A 22,386-nucleotide genomic window follows, 5' to 3' on the forward strand; every position below is an offset into this window, starting at 1 on the left:
TTCTCTTTTTCCTTTTTCTCTTTTTCTCTTTTCTTTCTTTTTTTTTTTTCTTTTTCTTTTTCTTCCTTTTTTCCCTTCCCTCCCGCGCGACCCCCCCGTCCGTCTCTCTCTCTCTCCTCTCCTTCACGCCGATCACCCCTTGCACCCAGACCCACCACCGCCGGCCACCGTGCGGCACACCACCCCCATCATTTTCTTCCCCTCCCTCCGGTGAACCATCCCACAAATTTTCACCCCCAACGGAGCCGCAGTTTAGCTGGAAAAAGCCCATCAAGCCACACAGTTTTTGCTTCGATCTGCCGCCGTCGCTCCACCTCCGGCCACCACCTCTTCACCACTTCATCACCAACTCCTTGTCGTCCTAACCCACCCATTTCCAGCCTCTAACAGTCCAAGGAGTTCGGGGGTCGGATGGTTTAAGGATGGAGTGCTTGGTTATGTTTGTTTGTGATTTGGTTAGTTATTCGTGCCATGAGGCGTGCGTTGCATATTGCATATTTGTGCATTTTTTTTTAATCGAGAAAATTCCATTTTATTGGCGTAAATGGTTTTTGGGTGCGTGTGTCTCATGAGCCCAAGCCGAGATGGGTTATTATCTCGGTGGAGCTCCTCTGATCACTCGAGAGTGGATAATACTGAGTGACATCCCCTGGGTTGTCGCAGGGCGACGACCGGATCGCATGATACGGTAACGCTGTCGTGTCGACTCCGTGGTCCCTAGAGTGGCGGGGACTAGAGGATGGCCTGGCCAGGTACGCGCGGGGCACGAGTCTGGGTATCGCTCGTTTAGGTGTCACACGCGTAGTCGTTACCTGCGGTGTGGGACAGAGCCAGGGTGTGCGGATGATCCCTAGGGGAGATCATGGTGCATGCATAATTGGATCGTTTTTATGGTTTTCGGATACGGGCCATTTTCGAAAAAAATGGTGAGGTTTGGTTTCGAGGCATTTGATCCATTTTCTGGAAAAATGGTGGTAGGGTTTTGGGCCATTATCTGGGATAATGGCGAGGCTTGGTTTTAAGGATATGTTTTTGTGAGCTAAATGGGTTTTTTTGGTGTGCGTAGAAAAATTATGATTTTATGGGGCATGTGCATTGGTTTTTCTTTCATGCATATTGTTTGAGTTTTATATATTTTTATCTAGTGGTGTTTGGATTTTACTTACCTGCGGTACTATTTTTGGTTCCGTAGATTTTGGTGCAGAGTTCCAGGAGGAGGAGGAGGCTGAGCCCGAGGATGCGGCTCTGCCAGAGTTCTGAGTGGAGTTTATATTTTCTATTTGGCTTTGATATAATATTTGTGTTTTGTAATATTTTATTATGTATGTTTTAAACAGTTTTGTATTAAAAAAAGAAAAAAATTCTGGTACTTAGTCATGACTTTCGTTACCCGTTGCGTATTTCTTTTTGCACATTTATTACTTTTACACACACTTGACACTCGTCGATAGGATGATGACCCGTGATGTCATCATCCGGACATCTCGATTTCCCCATGTCCGTGCATAGGGATTTGGGGACGTCACATTTGATATTTTTATATGATGATCCTAAGTCTCTTATTTTCATGTTATAATATTAGTTTGAAGCTATTTAGTATTACTTTCAAAGATATGATTTTTCTATGCAAGAAGATTCTAGTTAGACCTAAGATTTGATTTTTTGGGTTAGATCCATGTTTTATTAATTTTTAGCCATGTGATTTTAATTTTTATGGTTGGATCTTCTTTAGGACACATTTTTAAACCATTTTATGTTTTATTTTGAAGATCTCATCTTTGTAAGTCATTGATCAAGAGATTTATCAAAACTATTTGAGAAAAAAGTTTCTGTTTTTGGACTATGTGTAAAACCAAAAACTTCAAGTGTTATTTTATGCTTTTGATGACTTTAATTTGATGATTTAAAACATGGTTGATCTTAGTATGATGTTATGAATATGTTAGAAGTAAGATTTGATTGTTTGAAATTCTTGGAAATGTTTTGATTTAGGGTTAAAGCTTGTGATTCAAGTGTTTAGATCTTTTTACAAAAAAGTTTAGCGTTGATTATTAGCTTCGTATAAATGGATGTTTTAAGTATGGTTTTAAACTTAGGATAGGAAGATCTTTCTTGCAAAATTTTGGTTTAAGCATGAGTTTTGATGTTGGAAAGAATTTTAATAAAAATCAAGAGAAATGGCCTATGGATGTTTCGGCCATGGTGTGTTTTCTATATTTGTGATTTGTTTTAAATTTTTCTGAGTTGATATTTGAGTTTAGAAATTTACATGAGGAATGTAAATTTTGAAAATTTTTTGAATTAGGATGTGAAATCCTTAAATTATGGGTAAAATGGTTATTTTCCCACATGTAGAGGGTAAAATGGTAATTTTACTTTATGTTGTCTCTTTTACACATTTCTAATTGTTAGTAATTAAATTTCTAACTTTTAAATACTCTCTTACAGTTTCTTGTATTTTGCACTTTTTATCATAGCATGAGATGATCGAAGTAAGTTTGCTCTTAACTTACTATCAGTTTATTATGTATGTGTGATGGGTAAGGGAACTACAGTTTATATATGTATGTTACCGTATATGTCATGCCATGCCACGTCATTACATGTTTATCTATTATGCATGATTTATTCTATCATGGATATTATCTGTTACACAATCTATTCTATCATGTATTATTGTATGTTATAAGTATGTTATATATTACATATATGTCATATCATGTAATATTCAATGTTGCAAATATGTCATGTTAAGTATGATATACGTTACATGTTCGGTGATGTTACGAAATGTTTCCATCTCAAGTAAGTCATGTCTTTCAAGTTATGTTTAAGTCAGTTATGTCTAGGATACTCACGATGTAATCATTATGATTATCCGAGCATCTCCATTTGTAATTCACACAAGGTACTTTTGGCGAAATCATTTTGATTGTCAGAATGCAGTTCAAGTTCATTCATGCAAATACTCATGGCTTAATCATTCTGATTGTTAGGGTATCTTATTTAAAATGCTCGTGATGTAATCACTATGATTGTCAGAGTATTATTAGGTACTCCTAGTGTAATCATTCTGATTATTAGGGTACGTGCTTTAAAATACTCGTGATATAATCATTCTGATTGTCAGAGTATTACTAGGTACTCCTGGTGTAATCATTCTAATTGATAGGATACATGATTTTTTTTAAATACGCATGATGGAATCATTCTGATTGTTCACTATTCCTGACAAAACGACTGGCGAAGTCATTTTGATTGTCAGAATTCAAGTTCAAGTTTAAGTCAAGAAGTTAAGAATATGCAATCATGGTAACCCCATGAGATAAGAATACATCATCATGGTAACCCCATGAGATAAGAATAAGTAATCATTGTGACCCCATGAGAAAGAATAAACAATCATGGTGACCCCATAAGATAAGAATAAGTTTCAAATCAAGTTCACGTTAAGTCAAGTTTCAGATCAAGTTCATGTTATGTTATGTACATACATGTTATGCTCATGTTCATATTAAGTTTCAAGTTCTTGTTTATATCATGTTATGTTCACGTTTATGTTATATTATGTTCAAGTTCACGTTCATGTCATTTTATGTTCACGTACATGTTATCTTCAATTTCACGTTCATGTTATGTTATGTTCACATTCACATTATGTCTCAAGTTCATGTTTATGTCATGTATGTTCACGTTCATGCTATGTTTCAACTCTATGTTATGTTTCAAGTTCATATTTATGTTATGTTGCTAGTCCATGTTATGTTTTAAGTTCAAGTTCATGTCATGTTAAGTCAAGTTCAATTCACGTTTCAATTCAGGTTATGTCAGTTACGCCATGCTATATGTCAAGTTATGCTATACTTACTTACGACTTTAATTATGCATTCATGCTTTTATTGCTATGCATACATCATTAACATGTGTGAGAGTTTCCTGTTAACTTACTGAAATTTGTAATCAAATCTCATCGTGGTAGTTCCAATTACCATTCCCCCCGAATGGTAGGCGATGTGTCAGGATCAGAGCAAGGAGTTGACATTGGTAGACTGGAGAAGGTTGACTTGATGCCCCAAACACTACACGGAGCTTACAGCTTCCATAGTTAGTTTTTGGACAGTAGTCTAGCCTCGTTAGTCAAGTTATACGAGTTACTCAACGAACTTCCTCAATAGTATATTTTGGTAATATAAATATGAAGTCTAGTCTCCCATGTTTTTTAGATTACAGTCTTCTAAGACTCGTACTGAAATCGTGGATGTTTATTTTGTTAAGTATGCTTAGATTACGATTTAGTTATTTGAGATATTATAAGTTTGGTGCATAGTATTGCGCAAGAAAAAAAAATTTATCCTCTGCGAATATTGCATAATGCTATATGCATGTTAGGAACATTACATCTTATATGTCATGAACGATGGCAGGTAAGCTTATGTTGCATGTCCCGACGCTTCAAATGTTCATCCGATCCCAAACAAAAATCTGGGGGCGTCACAAATACCTCATTTATTGGAGAAAGTGGAGCTCTCTCTTCAGTTGTGTGCTCAAGTCTAGAGAGATGATCGACTACTTGATTTTCGATTCCCTTTTTATCTTTGATCTCCAAATCAAATTATTGTAGTAGTAAAATCCACCTAAGTAACCTTGGTTTAACTTCCTTTTTAGCTAACAAGTATTTAAGAGCAAAATGATGAGTGTAAACAATTACTTTTGACCCAATTAAATTTGATCTAAATTTATCAAAAGCAAAGACCACGGCAAACAATTCATTTTCTGTAGTAGCATAATTTAATTGGGCATCAGTCAAGGTACGACTTGCATAGTAGATAACATGGAGAACCTTGTTCTTCCTTTATCCAAGCACAACTCCTTTGTATAATCACTTGCATCACACATCAATTCAAATGGAAGTACCCAATCCGGTGCACTTCTAATTGGGGCTGAACTTAACTTCTTATTCAAATGTGCAAATGCCTGCAAAAAATTATTGGAAAAGTTAAATGGAGTATCTATGACCAAAAGAGAACAAAGGGGTTTAATAATCTTAGAAAAATCTTAAATAAAACGAAGATAAAACCCCGCATGTCCCAAGAAACTTCTCATACTCTTGACCGTGCTAGGTGGAGGTAATTTGTTGATCACCTCTACTTTGACTCAATCTACCTCAATGCCCTTGGAAGAAACTTTATGCCCAAGTACAATTCCTTCCTGCACCATAAATGACATTTTTTCTAATTAAGAATAAGGTTAGTTTCTTTACATCTTTGTAGAACTAAAGATATATTATTTAAACAATTATCAAATGAAGAACCAAAGACAGAAAAAATCATCCATAAAAATTTCAAGAAACTTTTCCACCATCTCCGGAAAAATGGCCATCATGCATCGTTGAAATGTGGCTGGAGCATTGCACAAACCAAAGGGCATCCTCCGATAGGCAAATGTTCCATACGAGCAAGTGAAAGTGGTCTTTTCTTGATCTTCTGGTGAAATGTGGATTTGATTGTATCCCGAGTATCCATCTAGGAAACAATAATAAGCATGACCTGCGAGCCGTTCCAACATTTTATCAATGAAATGAAGTGGAAAGTGATCTATTCGTGTGGCATTATTGAGCTTGTAGTAGTCTATGCACACTCTCCAACCCGTGACTGTTCTTGTTAGGATGAGTTCATTATTTTCATTCTCTACCATTGTCACTCCTCCCTTCTTGGGCACTACTTGCACCGGACTTACCCATGAGCTATCATAAATAGGGTAAATAATTCTGGCCTCCAACAATTTGAGAACTTCCTTTTTCACAACTTCTTGCAAGTTCGGATTAAGTCTCCTTTGTGGCTACACTGTAGGCTTATAATTGTCTTCCATTAAAATCTTGTGCAAGCAAAGTGAAGGGCTCATTCCCTTAATGTCGGCTATAGTCCATCCCAAAGCTTGCCTGTGAGCTCTCAAAACTCGAAATAATTTCTCTTCTTCAAGACCTATCAAAGATGAAGAAATTATTACGGGTAAAGAAGAATCATGTAAATAAGCATATTTAAGATGAGAAGGAAGAGGTTTGAGTTCTAAAGAATGGGCCTTAATAATGGATGGCTTTTGTGGAGTAGTGTTTTCGTCCAATGTTATGTTTTCTTACTTCCCTTTAGGTAAGTAAGGTGGAGATGCTTTCAAATAGTGTAGACAATTGCTTATATTGGAATTCTTAGAATCAGAAGTGCCAGATTAAATAAGACATGCCTCAAGCTGTTCCTTAGGATAACTCTCTTCAAAAATTTCTACCATAAGTTCCTTAATCATATCTATGTTGAGGCATGTATTGGTTGTTCACAGATATTTCATTGCCTCAAACACATTGAATGTAACTTTTTCATCTTGCACCCGTAGTATTAGCTTTCATTGTTGCACATCTATGATAGCTCTTCACGTGGTTAGGAACGGTCAACCAAGAATAAGTGGGGTTTCTCTATTTTCCTCCATATCTAAAATAATAAAATCTGCAGGGAAAATAAACTTGTCAACTTTAACAAGAACATCCTCTACTATGCCTCTTGGTCATTTAATGGATTGGTCCACCAATTGAAGTGAAACGGTAGTGGCCTTGACCTCTCCTATCCCCAATTGCCTAAAAATAGAAAAGGACATCAAATTTATGCTAGCACCTAAATCACACAAAGTTTTTTTTCGAAATAAGAGTATCTAATGGTGCAAGGAATAGTAAAACTCCCTGGATCTTTAAGCTTTGGTGGCAACTTATTTTGGAAAATGGCGGTGCACTCTTCAGTCAACATCACAGTCTTATACTCTCCTACTTTCCTCTTATTTGATAGAATCTCCTTCATGAACTTCACATGACTAGGCATTTGTTTCAAGTCATCTGCAAAAGGAATGTTAATATGTAATTTTTTGAAAACATCAAAGAATTTAGAAAATTGTTTAACTAGCTTATTTTTTTGAAGTATTTAAGGAAAAGGTATAGAAAGAACATAATGAGAAGTAAGAGAAGAAGACTCGGGAGGATTTCCTGAGCTTTTCACTATTGGGCTCAGAACAGGAGTGGGCAATGCTGCTCTTACAGTCATCTCCTCTTTTCCAGAATTTTTCTTTTTCTCTTCTAAATTAAGTTTCCTTCCACTTATTAAAGTAATGGCCTTCACTTGCTCTTTCAGATTGTTTTCTATGGTACTTGGAAGGGATCCTTGAGGCCTTTCAGGCATAAATATTGCCAAGTGACCAAGTGTCCTTTCAATGCCCCACATAGTATTCTCATTGTTCTTTAGAGTAATGTCATGTTCTTGAAATTTAGCATCCACATTGACCATAAATCATGCCATTACCTTATGCAAATTCATCTTCTTCTCTTGTTGTTGATTTTGAAAACCTGGTGGAGGCTTGACAACATTCTGAGAGTTGCTCCATAGTAAATTTGGGTAGTTTCGCCATCCTGAATTGTAAGTGTTGGAATAAGGATTGCTTTGTCGTTGGTAATTCGACACAAATTTTGCTTACTCCAAACTATTGTTGGCGAATAGATTTCCCACTTGATAATCTACCCCCATATGATTTCCTGCATAAAATTCACAAATTACATTAGTAAATTGAATGGAACTCACATGGACATTGTCTAATTTCTTAGATAAAGCTACAACTTGAGCAGCTAAAGCAGATAAAGGATCAATTTCATGAACTCTCTGAGTTCTTTTTGTTGTCACTCGATCCACTAGCCATTGATAATTGTTGGTTACCATCTCCTCCACCAACTCATATGCGTCTTCCGGTGATTTCTTCATCAAAGTCCCTCACGCTGCTGCATCAATCATTGTACGTGTTGTAGGTTGTAAACTATTGTAGAAAATTTGCACTTGAATCCAAACAGGAAGTCCATGATGTGGACACTTTCTAAGCAATTCTTTATACCTATCCCAAGTTTCATAAAGCAACTCCATATCAAATTGGACAAAAGTGGTGATATCATTTCGAATCTTTACAGTTTTGGCTAGGGGAAAGAACTTTGCTAGAAACTTTTTAGCTAAATCATCCCATGTAGTTACGGTTAACGATGGAAGTAATTTTAACCATGCTTTTGCCTTGTCTCGGAGGGAAAATGGAAAGAGTCTCAATCTAATAGTATCATCAGAAATCATGTTATGTTTAAAAGTATCACATAACTCCAAAAAATTAGCTATGTGAGCATTTGGATCATCATGTGGCATGCCACTAAATTGTACCGTTGAATCCATCATTTGAAAAATTGCTGGCTTTATTTCAAAGTTATTGGCTTGAATGGCAGGTCGTCTAATGCTAGAAGTAGCTCTGGTGACCAAAGGGACAGCATAATCTCCCAAAGTCCTATTTCCAACTTGATCTTTCATTGTTTCATTCTCAGTTGTGGAATCCTCATTCTCCTTGTTCAAACGATGAAGGGTGCGTTCAATTTTAAGGTCAAAAGGTACTGACTCCAAGCTTCGAGTACGTCTCATGCATAACTTGGGAATGCTGAAAAGAAAAATAAAAACAAATTAACAATCAAGACTTAAAAAGAAAAAAAATTCACATTAACTTAGAACTAGTTGGTATCAAAAGTAATAGAAAATAAATAGTCCTCGGCAACGGTGCAAAAACTTGTGAAATTTTGCAAGTGTACGAAATCGTACCAAATAACATAATGATAAGAAAGATGTTGAACCCACGAGAACTATTTACCTATTAACTATTGAAATTGTTTTAATTCTAAATTATTTGAAAATCAAGAAATGTGGTGGATTTTGAATTAGAAAAACAGCAACAAATTAAATTAAATCAACAAATAAAGAATTGACCAAACACTTGAAAAGAAGAAGATTTCACCCAAGAATAAAACACTAAGGCATCCGACTCACTTAACCAATCCAATCTCAAATCTTAACCATACAATCAATCAACTATCATCATCATATTTGACAGTGAAATATTCTAACTTATCTAAGACCCTCTCTCGAGTAGAATTAGAATTACTCAACCTACGATAACCCGCGATATGTCCATACAAATTTAAAAGCATTTGACCACATTAAGATTAATAATATTTCACGTAAAAGCCGCACAAATCAGGTTGGCACATTCTTGTCTTTCGTTTAATTCATGACATACATCATATGAAACTAAACTACATGCATCATCTCTCAAATTAACATGAACAACAAATCATTCAACTATTGGCTAAATAATTCAAGGCATTAAACTCAATGATGTATACTCAAAATGAATGATAAAATTATGATCACAACGAAATAAGGTTCGGAATTGTCATGAAAAAGCTACAATATAGCCATAGCAATAGAAATTAGTTCATAATCTAATCAAAACAAATCATAATAATTATGGAATTCATAATGAGAATTATACAAAGAGAATATTAAAGAGTTAAGAAGGAAACTCTATGTAGATCAAGAATCTCTATCATTGATGAACTCCAATTCTGCAAATTTTTTATCTTCTGCTTGAAGCGCTGTTTTGTCCCTAAAGATATTCGTTTTCGGCCCTCCCTTAAACACTAAAGTTGTAGGTTTTTATCTCAGTTTTACGTAGACACCGAGATTACCCTTATTGGAGTTTTCTACAAGACGTTATGCCCTAAATACTGAAAGGTATTTCAGGAATTTGGCAGTTTTGCAACTTTTGAATTGATGCACCCTTTCCGCCTTCTAGATATTCATTTTTGGCCAAGGATTTAAAATAAAAGTTCTAGGAGTTTCTCTTGGCTTTCTGTAGACACTGAAATTACCCTTATTGGAGTTTTTTAGAAAAAATTATCTTTCAATTACCAAAGGGTACTTAAGGAATTTCGAGAACTGAATGTTTCTTATTCTTTTGATGACTCCTTCAGTTTATTTATTCCTAAACAAAATAAATAAAAACTCTAAGAAATAAGAAAATTAAACACAAACTAGTATAAAATTAAGAATAAAAGTATGACAAAACTTATATAGAAATTAAGCACATCAGAATCTTATCACCATTTTTCATCATAAACCACATTAGCCATTCCATAATCATATTCCAAGTTCATGTAAGAGTATTCAATCAAGAAAATAAGAATAGCAATCAAAGTAATAGAAACAAACTAAGGATTTGCACAAAAGTGTACATGCATTAATAAGAAGTAAGTTGAGTGTGTACTTATAAAAATCCATGGAGATTAACAAATAGCAAGCTGTAAATTGAAGTGTAAATAGTTAGAATGAGGGCTCTAAAAACCCCAATCCATGAGGTAAAAGTGTGTGTGTGATTGCTAAGGCTACTACTCGAGTTTAAACACCAATAGGTCAATTGGTTTCTAGGGTTTTGAGTTAAGAAGTCTCTCATTTTCTTGTGTTCTTCTCCATAACTCAAAATAAGGTAAAAAGGCAAGTATTTGGCTAAATACATGAAGGATTTGAACTCCTCATTATTTGGCTTATCCCAAACCCTAGGAAACCCTAGTTGGTTCATTAAGAACAGTGTGAGACTGTGAGTGTTTGGTCAAAACTGAAACTATTTAGAGATTCTCATCTCCACGAGTTGATAATATGTCATGTGTGGGTGTGTGCATGAATCAAGAAAGTAAATCTCACCATGCTTCTTCTTTGCTAAGCCGAAATCTCTTCTTGAAGGTAGTTTTCCTTTGTTTGGTTGGAAGGAAAGTGTGAGAAAGTGAGAAATCCTTTGAATGCTTGTGTGAGAGAGAATCAAGAAGGTGAGAACATGAGAGGTCCAAAAATGGCAAAAGAAACCCTTGAGCGTGTATCTCTCTCCCCTTTATATAGAACTTTTCCACAAAATCTTATTGGTCACTTGAAACCCATTGTATAAAGGACAAATGGCATTGTCCTTCTTCCTTCCCCCTTGCCTTCCATGTCCCTTGAGTTTTATCATGAGATTGCCTTGGAAAAGATCAAAGCTTGAGGTGGCGTGTGGGGTTCCTCCCCTCTTGGCCAAATGCCTCAAATGCCCCTCTCAAAAGTTTCTAAGTGCAATCGTGTACATTAGGGCTACTAGGTAAAATTACTCACTAATCTCTTCCTTTTCTCAAAATAACATGTTGCATAGATGCCACATGGCTTAGGCATGTGGAGGTTTCTAGATGCCGCCCCTCTCTCTCTCCCTTCCCTATGGAGGTCTTTCTCATTCCATGCACATTCTCGAGTTGACCTTCCACTTTCCAAAGCCTTTTGTTGTAACCCTAGTTAACAAGTGGCGTGTGAGTGTGTGCCTTGAGTGTGGTGGCTGAAACTTTAGGGTTAAGATGGTCTTTTGTGCTAATGTCCTTTCATCTTTTCCTCTAGAAACTCTTTACATGGTTGGCACTTGGCAAAAATCTAAGAAAACTCATGGGTGGGTGTGTGGTAGGAGGAAACCGAAAATCCTTCTTGTCTTTTAGCAAATGATGGCAGCTCAGTTAAGACAAATAAAGAAATTTGAGCACCATCGTACTCACGTTTTGTATATAGACTTCCATGGTAACCTTTATAATCAACGAGCATTACCGTGAGGACCAGAAACCTCAACCTAGCTGGAAAGAAGCAGAAATGGAGAATCTACGAAATTTTAATCCAGAAGTGGAATCAAGTCATGCAGTGGAAGAATGCTTGATTAAGTTTATGCCTTGTGAGACCTCAGACACATCTACAAATCGCATTCGTTTCCGTGAAGAAGGCCAACCTATCAAGGACAAGGAGCTTGAGATAGAGCACAAATTAAATGAAATGCGGGTGAACATGTATTTTGACTACGACCTAGATGCGGTGTTCTATTTTTCTCAAGATTCAGTAACAAAAGAATTGGATCAAGCACCACCCTCATCCTCATCTTCAGAAGAATCCATGGCAGCAACGAGGGGAGGTAGTAACCCTAGATCTAACTACAATTGTTATGGTTACTGTCGGAGTACTGATTTCAAGGAAGAAATCTTTTTTTCAAGGAGGGGAGGATGTGATGACCCAACATAGTGAAGCATGGGCCATGAAATATTTTCTTGCCTTAGTGATAGAGGGCCCTGGTGATTTAAGGGAAGAAGAGGCTTTATAAGCTTAATTGTGGATTTTATTCCTAAGAACTCTTAGTGTAATTCAACCATAAGGGAAAACCCAAGACGACTTAAACTTTAGCTTAACATTCAATCCCTAATGGTATCTAGTGTTGATAATGGGCCAAGGGGGAGACAAGAGTGTTAGGAAAGCCCAAGGGAAGGCTTACACACCTAACCCTAGTAGCATTGCCATTTGTCACTCATGCAAAGATGCTTCTAGAAAAATGAAATGCTGAGATGCATAGGAAAAACCAAGAGGCACTCGGCCAAGCTATCCTACACGCCTAGCATCTTCTAGATGGACACATTTTCAATTTCCAAGAAAGCCATGCATAGGGAAGTGGCGCATAGGGAAGACCAAAGGGATTTCCAAGAAGGTTTTGTGAGGGAAAGTGATGGTTTGGATTAAAGTGAAGCATGAAATCTCACTTTATTAGTTAGAGAATGAAGTTGGGCTTCTAGATTCATAGTTTAGGCTTAAGATTGATGATGGCAAGGGTTATACTTCAAGGATTGGATGATGACTCGTGTAAGTGAAAGGAAATGGATATTTTGAATAGGTAGAGGTGTAAGTTTGTACAATTAGAAATTTTATGGAAGAGTATGCAAGTAAATAGATAATGAAGATTATTTGGACAATGACTAATCTAAGTGTGAGAAGTCCAAGTAAGGAACCAATGAGAGGTTAAAGCCATAAGGGAGAGAATGGACTAAGAGTTAGGGAGATAGTTTTATTATGCAAGTTCTACTTTTAGTGTTCTTGTAAATGAAAAGGAAATTAAGTGAGGTTGTGTATGCATATAGGTTTCCATCTGACACTCAAATGAATGGATTAGATGAAATGTGCATAGCATGGAGTCCAAGGAAGTATTATATTCATGCTTTTCTAGAGTTTTTAAAGCTATGAAAATGAAAATGAATGGTTTAATAAAATGCTTTTTAAATCTATGCTAAGGTATAAAGGTTTAAGTATATGTATGTACTGACCTTATTTGGCAGCCCCTTTTTACGCACTCAAAGAATAGTTGTATGCATGTGAATAGATGTTATACATAGTATGTATTGCATGCATGTTCCATGAAATGAATGATGAGGATTTATGTTCTATGTTACGAAAAGATGTTTTAATGAAATGAATTGATGAATGAAAGGAATGAATAAAAAGAAAGGAAAGGAAATGAGTAAAAAAAAATGAATGTTTTAATGAATGAAACTACGTAACAATCATGACTGATAAATGAATGATAGTACCAAAGGACAGGACAGATTGCAATGTCCAATAAATAATATTGGTAGTGCACCCAAGGCTACCCCTTAACTAAGGGATTCCCAATTTACAGCCACAGGTGAAATTGGACTCAAAAGACCGTTAACCCCAACACACGGGGTGTAATAGTGTATAACGGCTAGAGGAAAAGTGATCAAATTAATTGTATGAATGAAAGGTTTTAGTTTTATGAAAGAGAGTACAAGGTGGGAATGCATAATTGAAACTTATGTAAAGTATGTATATGAGTAAGAATGCATGAATGAAACTTATGTTCTTATATTTTTACGGTATGAGGTGATGCTTACTGAGTGTTCGACTTATTTTATTTTTATGTGTGCCCCACACAAGAATGAAATGAAGACGAAGCGTTAAAACAAACATGGCCCAAGAAAAAGATGACGAAAGCCTAGGCCTTTTATGTAATTTATGAAATATTTTTTTTTTTAAAGAACTCAATTTAAAAAAGTCAGTAATTCTCGTCTCGTAGTCTAAAATCATTTTCTAAAATTCCACCCCAAGAATGGGTGTTACAAAACCGTTAATTAATATTTAAATTAATTATATAAAATCTTTAGGATGGCATATATGATATATTTCAATGTACCATAAATAATAATTAATCTGTATATGAAGATTTTTCAACTTTTGAAAATGAGAATTAATAAACTCATATAATATTTATTTTTCAAATATTTGAATGCTTCTCAATAAATTTCTATAATTAAATTTATTTCGATTATATACGCCACCGTTCAAACGGGATAGCAACCATCCCCACTAGAGTTATTCATAACTTCCCACCAAAAAAAATGTTCAAATGATTGGATCTCACATTCGAACGGTTTCTAACTTTCCCCCGCCACAACTATCATTCGCCACAAGTATCATTCGAATAGTTATGTCAACATTCAAATGTGAAATATCATATTGTTCGAACATGTTTTGGGAACGTTCAAACTATTTTGTTTATTGAGACGCTATATTCCATCCTAGAAACTCTAGTTTGAATAAATATTTGTCTGTTTGAACTTGTAAAAAACTGATTCGATATTTTTGGACGAAATATAATTTTTCGCCTCAAATAATTACTTTTAGGGACCAAATTTAATTTATCCTTAGAAGATTTGGTCCCTAAACTCAAATTTCTTGTAGTGAATTATATATGTTCTATAAGAAATAGATTAGTGTAGGTAGCCAGCAATGCTAGACGTACATGATACTATATATCCACGCATGGCAAGATTAGCAATATTAATGTAGATCCAGTACTCTGTTATAATAAGAACAAATATGACTAAATATCCTGTCTTAAAATAATAATCATAGAGTTTTTTCTTTCTTTTTCTTTTTAAATCTAAACCCTAAACATGTTTTGCATGCGTCTGAAACAGAGTGCTGCCATCCATATAAATGACTACCATGCTGAAGATTTAACGTAGGGTACAGTACTTTTTCCTACTTGGCCAAATAATTTTCTTATATATATATATATATATAGCGAGTCATTATTTATCGCACTATACATTTAACTACCAAAAGGCAATTAATCGTGGAAATTTCAAGTTCTGCAGATGAAAAAAAAAAAAGACAAAACCAGAAGAACAAACAAGATTTTATGATGTCGATGATGATCTATATTATATTTATGGATTATTTAGTATGATCTGTTTTGGTCTCATTAATTAATAACAGTTTGGAGAAATCAGTGGTCCTAATATTTCACAGCTAGCCAGCTTGTTTAGAACCAATAAAGCAAAGCATGGGCATATACCCTTCTACTGAAGCCCCAATATTGCAGGTGAACCAGGACAGCTTAGACAGTGATAGAGGCACACAGATTTCCAGAATTTTGAAGTGACAATTATAACTGCTGTCATGAATGAAGCAGAAGAGAAGAAAAGTAAGAAAATAAAGACATTTTTTTTGGACTTTTTTTGGGTAAAATATTTTTGAAGATCAGGTGGTAAATATAATTCATGGACTGACCAATATCTCTCTTTTAGAGTTACTACATGCCAGCCGAATGATCCAAGTTGCAAGATGTCTGATCTTTTAAGTTTGGTCCACAAACAAGAGTGATGGGTGATTAATGCTGCTGAAGGTAAACTGGTAAAGATAATTCTGGCTGGGAAAATAAGCTCCTACTCTGATTTTTCGGATCCAAAGTCCAAACTCTCGTTCCTATTAATTTTCAATTTTCTGCTTAATTCCAAATAAAAACCCACTAGGCAGAATGTCTATAAAAAGTCGATGTGTATAGTTTTTTGAATCGTGTCGTGATTCGAATGGAAAGAAGCAAAAACTTCAATAAGCTATTGATATATAGCTGAGATAATCAAACCGGATGAAAGAACCGAACGTGAAAGCTAAGTACTTCCTTTTTGGTCACCTTTCTTCGCAGTTTTTTTCTCAAATTTTCCCATCCATTCTTAGAATGCTCATGTGATGACTTGTCATCCACCAGTAACTGTTTCTTTGCCTTTCTGCACATAAGCCATGAAAACACACATAAACATTTATGGTGAAGATTTCTAGAATCCATGGATGGATCTAAAACAAAAACACCCACCGATGCAGCCGCAAGAAAACACAACAAAAATGCATTAAAAATCACCTTTCCCGATAATATGTTAATTCTATAGCCCAAGCTGCATCATCAAGATTCTCTCTCTCTTGATTTCTAGAAATAGACAGAAGTATATATCCCCCATCTCCATCTATAAGCACCTGAGAAGATACTATTTCCACCCTAGCAAGTTTGGCTCAGAGGAATATTCACAGATCTAGAGAAGGTCAGCAGAAGTCCTTGAATAGTCTATAAGATTCTACGCAGTTTGCAGAGTGAGAACTGACAATCATATAAAAATATACATACAGTAAACCCACTCAGATTGTTTTGGGAAAAAAACTGAAGATAGAAAGAAAACCCAGCTTACGGTAACAGAAAGTACTCGGAAGGAAAGGATCACCTGGGTTCAAGTGCAAAAGAGGCAGTATTGAATAGTGCAAGAGATCATCCTCTTTAATTTGTGTAGTCGTTTATTGCCGATGCAGCATCATCAAGATTCTCACTTTCAAAAGAACTGTGGCAGAGTGCAGATTTTGCAATCAACCTCTGTGCATTTGCATGTGAATCTTGATGATGCTACACCCGCAAACAACTGACTGTCAATCTATATATCGTCCATGCACAACGCCTGATTTTACCGAATATGTGCACTAAATATTATATCAAGAAAGGTAGCAGAAGTACATCCGAACATTTCCATTGGGAGACCCTCGTCAAGAAAAGGAAAGACAAAAAGAAGGAAATAAAAATGAAGAATGGAAAAAATATGACATTTCATGTACGACTTAGCCCGACGCCACAAGAAAAGATGACTTGTTCGATTATGAGTGGTTGAAACATAAAGTAGTACGTGAGGGGTACCACCAAGAAGAATCTACCGTGTCCAACACGACTATAGGAACAAAACTTTCAACTATCGAGTAAAGACCTATTGAAACAAAACAAAACAAAACCCTATTCATAAGTTTTCTGTACCCCAAAGAAAGAAATTATAATTCACTACTATTTATGAAGTCACAGAAACTGGAGACTGAAACCATCTGTATCGAATTGACTTGACACTTTCGAAATCATATCTGGGTCAGATTTCTCCGATTAGATTCCGGCAACAGAAACAGTTCGAAAGGGAAGCCGAGTCAGATTCCGGCACAGGAAAAGAAAGCCCCGGTCTGCAACATATCTCTCCATGCCAGATTTCAGCGATTAAGCCCACAAAGAAAAGGTAAATCAACAAACAAAATTGATATATCAGACGGACAAAAAAAGCAAGAACCCGATAGAGGTAAAGCGGTTTATATATACATATTGATTGGGGAGAAAACAAATAAGTACAAGCAATAAAAATGAGCAAGAAACAAAGGAGAAAAAAGCATACTGTTTTGCACAGAAAAACAAAGAAGGTGAGTAAATGGCTGAGATCTATGATCTCTATATATGGACGAGACCACAGAGAGAGAGAGAGAGAGAGAGAGAGAGAGAACTCACAACTCACAAGAATGAAAACAATGGAGGGAGTGACTATTGGACAGAGATATATAAACAGGGCCGACGCAAAGTTTCATTGGCTGTCTCAAGTTTTTACCATCTTGATATTCTGATTGGTTTATGCTTAGCTGTTCGGTACTGCCCCAATATTGGCGCAGTTAAACATCACCATCTTCCCAAAACCCTAGTTACTTTGGGTGGTGGGAGCAATGAGCTAAAGGCATCCTCTTGTGATTATAATGGACTTTCCATACTTTCCCCCTTTTTTTTCCGTTTTTCTCTCATCTTTTTGTTTCTTGTATGTTTTTTCTATAAATTTGTTCTTGGAAAATGATAGAAACATATTCCACCAATTAATAGACTCGATCCCAATCACCAAAGTTACGTGGAATCTCGATCCATCGGTAAAGAATATATATCAAACTTCTTAGAAATCTAAATTGACAAAAATCGTCATTTCAACCGACGAAATTTAAAAATAAAAAATAAAAAATATTTAAGAATAGTGATACATACACGAGATATGCACCAGGATAGTATGTACATTTTTGTTTACATTGTTCACGAATACTGCAAAAAAGAAATGCACCGTCCTAGTGCATTCCCTGGTACGAATTAGTTGATCTCAACCTATGTATAACACAAGTTTCCTGATGCTTAGATGCATCATGCATGCATGCACTTTAGTACATGTGCCATAAATATGGCCGGATTCCGGTTGCCCCAATCACTAGATATCACACGATTACAAGCATGTCTTCTTTGACGTTGTTCTACATGTGTAAGAGTCTTTTTTAGATTCAGGTCTCTAAAGTTTCTAGTTTAAAATGAAAGAAAGTTTGCAGAGAAATGGTTTTGACCAAAACAAAGAATAATTCAATAGAATATTTCAAATATATATAATTGTACAAGGTAAGCTAGAAAGGAAATAAACTAGAAATGAAAGACTAGACTTAACAAATATATAATATTTGATAGATGCACAATATTTGACAAATGTGAAGTTATCTATACAGAAGTCCTGAATTAGTGGGATTCGAACGTTGATATCAAGATTGATCTCTATTAGGCATGTGAATCTGAGTGTTGAAGTTGTTGCACAATTTCCTTTACTGATGTGGCGTCTGCTGAATTGTTTGATTTAACCTACCTCCGCAAGCTGATGGGGAGTGGTTCAACCAAAAGTCTGGATTTAAGGAAGCTAAACCGAGAGATAGAGAGACCTTTAGTGAAGATATCATCCACCTAATCTGAGGAGGAGATAAACTTGATAAGGATGTCACCATTGAGTACCTTCTCACGGATAAAGAGATAATCGACCACAATGTGTTTAGTGCGTGCATAGAACACGGGATTGGAAGATAATGCCAAGGCACTAATGTTGTCACACCATAAAGTAGGAGTTTGTAAAAGAGGGACACACAGTTCTTTGAATAGTATACATAGCCAAAAAAGCTCAGCTGTGTAGAGAACCATAGCACAGCATTTGACTTCAGTGCTGGATTGAGAAACTACAGCTAGCTTCTTGGCACTCCAAGAGACAAGCTAGACAGTTGCCAAGAAAGACACCAAAGCTAGAAGTTGAGTGCCGATCGTTAGGATCACCAGCCCAATCAAAGCTAGTGAGGGCTTGAACATGCAGTGGAGATTTAGAGTAAATTAATCCATGATCAACGGTGTGTTTCAGATGCCTTAACACTCTCTTAGCTGCTATCCAGTGTAAAGTGGTGGAGGAGTGCATATGTTGGCAAAGTTGATTTACAGAAAAAGCAATATCAGGGCATCTCAACGTGCAGTATTGTAGTGATCCCACTAGTCGGCGATATGCTGTAGGGTCAGAGAGAGCTTCACCATCATGCCTAGAGAGTTTAGAACCTGAAGTGCAAGGGGAGTACATAGGCTTAGCTCCAAGCATGTGAAAGCGATGAAGGAGGTAAGTGATATACTTAGTCTAACATAGATGAAGTCCAGTTAAGATGTGAGTGGCTTGAATTCCTAAGAAGTAGATGAGAGGACCCAAGTCTTTGAGAGGGAATTTTCTCTACAAGGTGATAGTCCCTAAACTCTACCACAAGTGTATGGGTCGTGACAAATAGAACAGGATAAAAAGAGTATCATTTCCATAAGAAGGAGATTCAAGTACCAATTTATAAAATTTCCTATATTATTTAGACGATCCAAATTGATGTGATTGACTACAAATTTTTAACTTGAAAAATCAAATATGAAAGGTTTTTAGGGCTTGGATATCATCAATTGAATTCCTACAATGAGTTTAAATACGGTTGCTTGCATTAATATTTTGCTAATTACAATGATCTAATTCCCCTTTTTTTTATTTGATATCCTCTTTCAGGGTATAACACCTATACCTATATTAGTCCTATGTATACTTTTGTGATTACAGAAATTAATATAAATTTGTTATGCTATGTGGAATTCTTGAATGTAGGTTGCAATAGTGTGTATTTATTTCTGAACTACACTGCCAAGGTTTGACGAATTTATAAACTAATATTGAATTTCAACTTTCGTTACTTCATTTAACATCTTAAATATGCAATTCATGGCCAGTAAATTACAATAATGAAAACCAAAATCATCAAATTACAATTAACAAAAGATATTCAACACAATCATACTCAAATCATATTAAAAATTCAATGACTACATTCTAGCCCTAAAATAAGAAAATTAGGAAATCATAATTGATAAAAAAATTCAATTATTCCTCAACATAAATTTGAATTCAACATCCTTAATAACAATTTAGCAACTAAAAATTACAAAAAAAAAAAAAAAAAAAAAAAAAAAAAAAAAAGAACTCTATAATTGTAGAAATCGTGAGTTTTGTTTTTTCTCTCGAAATTATAGCTGCTCCTTTCAATTCTCCTCTTTCAATTCCATGCCAATAATATACTTATTTATCGTAGAAAAGAAACCCTAAGATTTTCCTGATTTCTCTTAAAAAATCGCTTAACTTTTTAGACTTATCTTGGTTACATGTACGGGCTTTAGGAGGTCAAATTTTGAAATCATTATTAAGGAGAAAGTTTTAGCCCCTTAAGATAGATTTTGAATCCATTAAGAATTGTATCAATCGGATATGTGAGTAGGAAGTTACGGTCAAAATACTAAAGTATGTACAAGTCGTCTTCTAACGCATTTCGAATTCGAATTTCTTATGCATTCCTTCTGTGATTTCTTTTTTTCTTTCTTCCTTTTTTTTTTCTTTTTTTATGGAAATTTTTCTTTTCAAAACCCTCCTTCCATGTCTTCAGACCATCTAATCCATTCAAAATCGATTCTCTTTTCAAATTTTGAAACAAAAAATATTCCCCATGTAGGCTATTGAGAATTTAATTCTTGGCTACTTGACTTCTAGCTAGATTTAGAGCATCAGAATAACATAGTTTGGAACTAGGCCCTTCATGAAAATTTTATATCTCGTTCTCAGCTTTCTAACCCACCTAGGATTGATTCATTCTGACTTCAAGATCTTCAGATACAGGCTGAAAACCAAAACAAGGTCTGGGTTGTAGTAAACTTCTGGACAATTTCTGACTTCTCTCTTTCTTCTAAGTTTCAAACTTCAAAAAGGCAAAATTGGGTTTTGGACTCATCATAAACATGTTAGGCATGCCTCTTAGATTTCCAAAATACCAAAAACCACCTAAAATTGAGGTGTGTAGCTCCAATTAGAACCCAAAAACCCAAACAGTGTTCTATTTTGACTCGATCATCTCAACTAGGATTTGTTCTCTAAGCCTAGCCCTAATTTCAACCTATTTCAATAATTAAACACCTACAAAATATCAAACATTTTCAAGAATTAAATAAATGTAAAAGACACCTAAAATTCTAGACAAATGAGCTAATAAACATACAAAATACTCTTAATCAAAACAATTCGGACCTAGAAAATGTATGAAATAAATTTTCACATCACAAGGCATTGATTAGAGAAGAAATAACATATGCATGTGAACCAGTGATGATAATATCATCAACATAAATAAGTATGAATATTTTGACATCATTTTGAATGAATAAAAATATGGAATAATCAACAAGAGAGGTAATGAATCCAAAATTCAGCAGAACAGTCGAGAGACATTGAAACCAAGCTCGAGGAGCTTGTTTGAAACCATAAATGGCCTTGTGTAATTGACACATAAGTAAGATGAAGAGCATCAATAAAACCCTATGGTTGTTCTATATAGACTTCTTCCAAGAGGTGACCATAAAATAAGGCATTGGATACATCCAATTGCCGTATGGGCCAATTAAAATGAACAACAAGAGTCAAAATAATACGAATGGTAGAGGGCTTAATAACTAGAATAAAGGTGTCAAAATAATCCACACCCTACTGCTAATCAAAGCCCTTCACTACAAGATGTGCTTTGAACCTCTCAACAGAGCCATCAGGTCATTGCTTGATCTTGTAGACCAACTTGTTGCGAAGTACATTGTGATGTGATGGACGAGGAGAAAGGGTACTCCAAGTCTGGTTGCTTGTGAGAGCATTAAATTCTCCTGTCATTGCCTCTTTCCATTGAGGATTAATGATGGCTTTGGAAAAACAAGATGGTTCCGCATCCAAAAGTTGAGCATGAAATGCAACAAAGGGTACCGAGTGTTATAAAGGTGATAATCTAGAAAAGTTTGAGGCTGGAGGGATCTTGTACGAGATTTGATGAGCATAGGGTGAAAAGCAGGGGTGGGAGAGGGAATGGAAGGTGCTGAGAGATCAAAAGTTGAGTTAGGAGCAGTGGGGTTGGGAGAGATAGGTAAGAAGGGAGAAGTAGTAGGGTTTGGTAGTGGACTAGCAAACTATTGAGAGTTAGAGTTTGGAGTGTGAGATGGAGTAGGGAGACTTATATTAATGTAAAATGGAGGATTAGATGAGGCACTGATCTAGGAGAGCAAGTTGGATTGAGCATCCTCCTTAGCAGAAAAAGATTTCTCATCAAAGATCACATGTCGAGAGAGATAGACTCGGTTGGTGTTGCTGTC

At 35.6% G+C, this 22,386-nt stretch overlaps 1 long non-coding RNA gene across 16 annotated transcripts; it reads right to left on the bottom strand.

Annotated features, from left to right (window-relative positions):
• Positions 1-4,559: 4,559 nt before the first annotated feature.
• Positions 4,560-17,361, bottom strand: LOC122292268. 16 transcript variants are annotated; one of them, XR_006236879.1, is made up of 5 exons: positions 15,928-17,361; positions 7,335-15,796; positions 5,359-6,874; positions 5,143-5,208; positions 4,560-4,974 (listed from the first exon to the last, which is right to left on the bottom strand). It is a non-coding gene; the product is annotated as an uncharacterized LOC122292268 (long non-coding RNA). The 16 variants fall into 16 exon arrangements; XR_006236877.1 differs by having other exon boundaries at positions 5,106-5,208; XR_006236878.1 differs by having other exon boundaries at positions 4,560-6,874; positions 15,928-16,096; positions 16,283-17,361.
• Between the last annotated feature and the right edge of the window lie 5,025 nt (positions 17,362-22,386).

Source organism: Carya illinoinensis, chromosome 13 (genome assembly GCF_018687715.1).
Source record: "Carya illinoinensis cultivar Pawnee chromosome 13, C.illinoinensisPawnee_v1, whole genome shotgun sequence".
In the NCBI taxonomy this organism is placed as follows: Eukaryota; Viridiplantae; Streptophyta; class Magnoliopsida; order Fagales; family Juglandaceae; genus Carya; species Carya illinoinensis.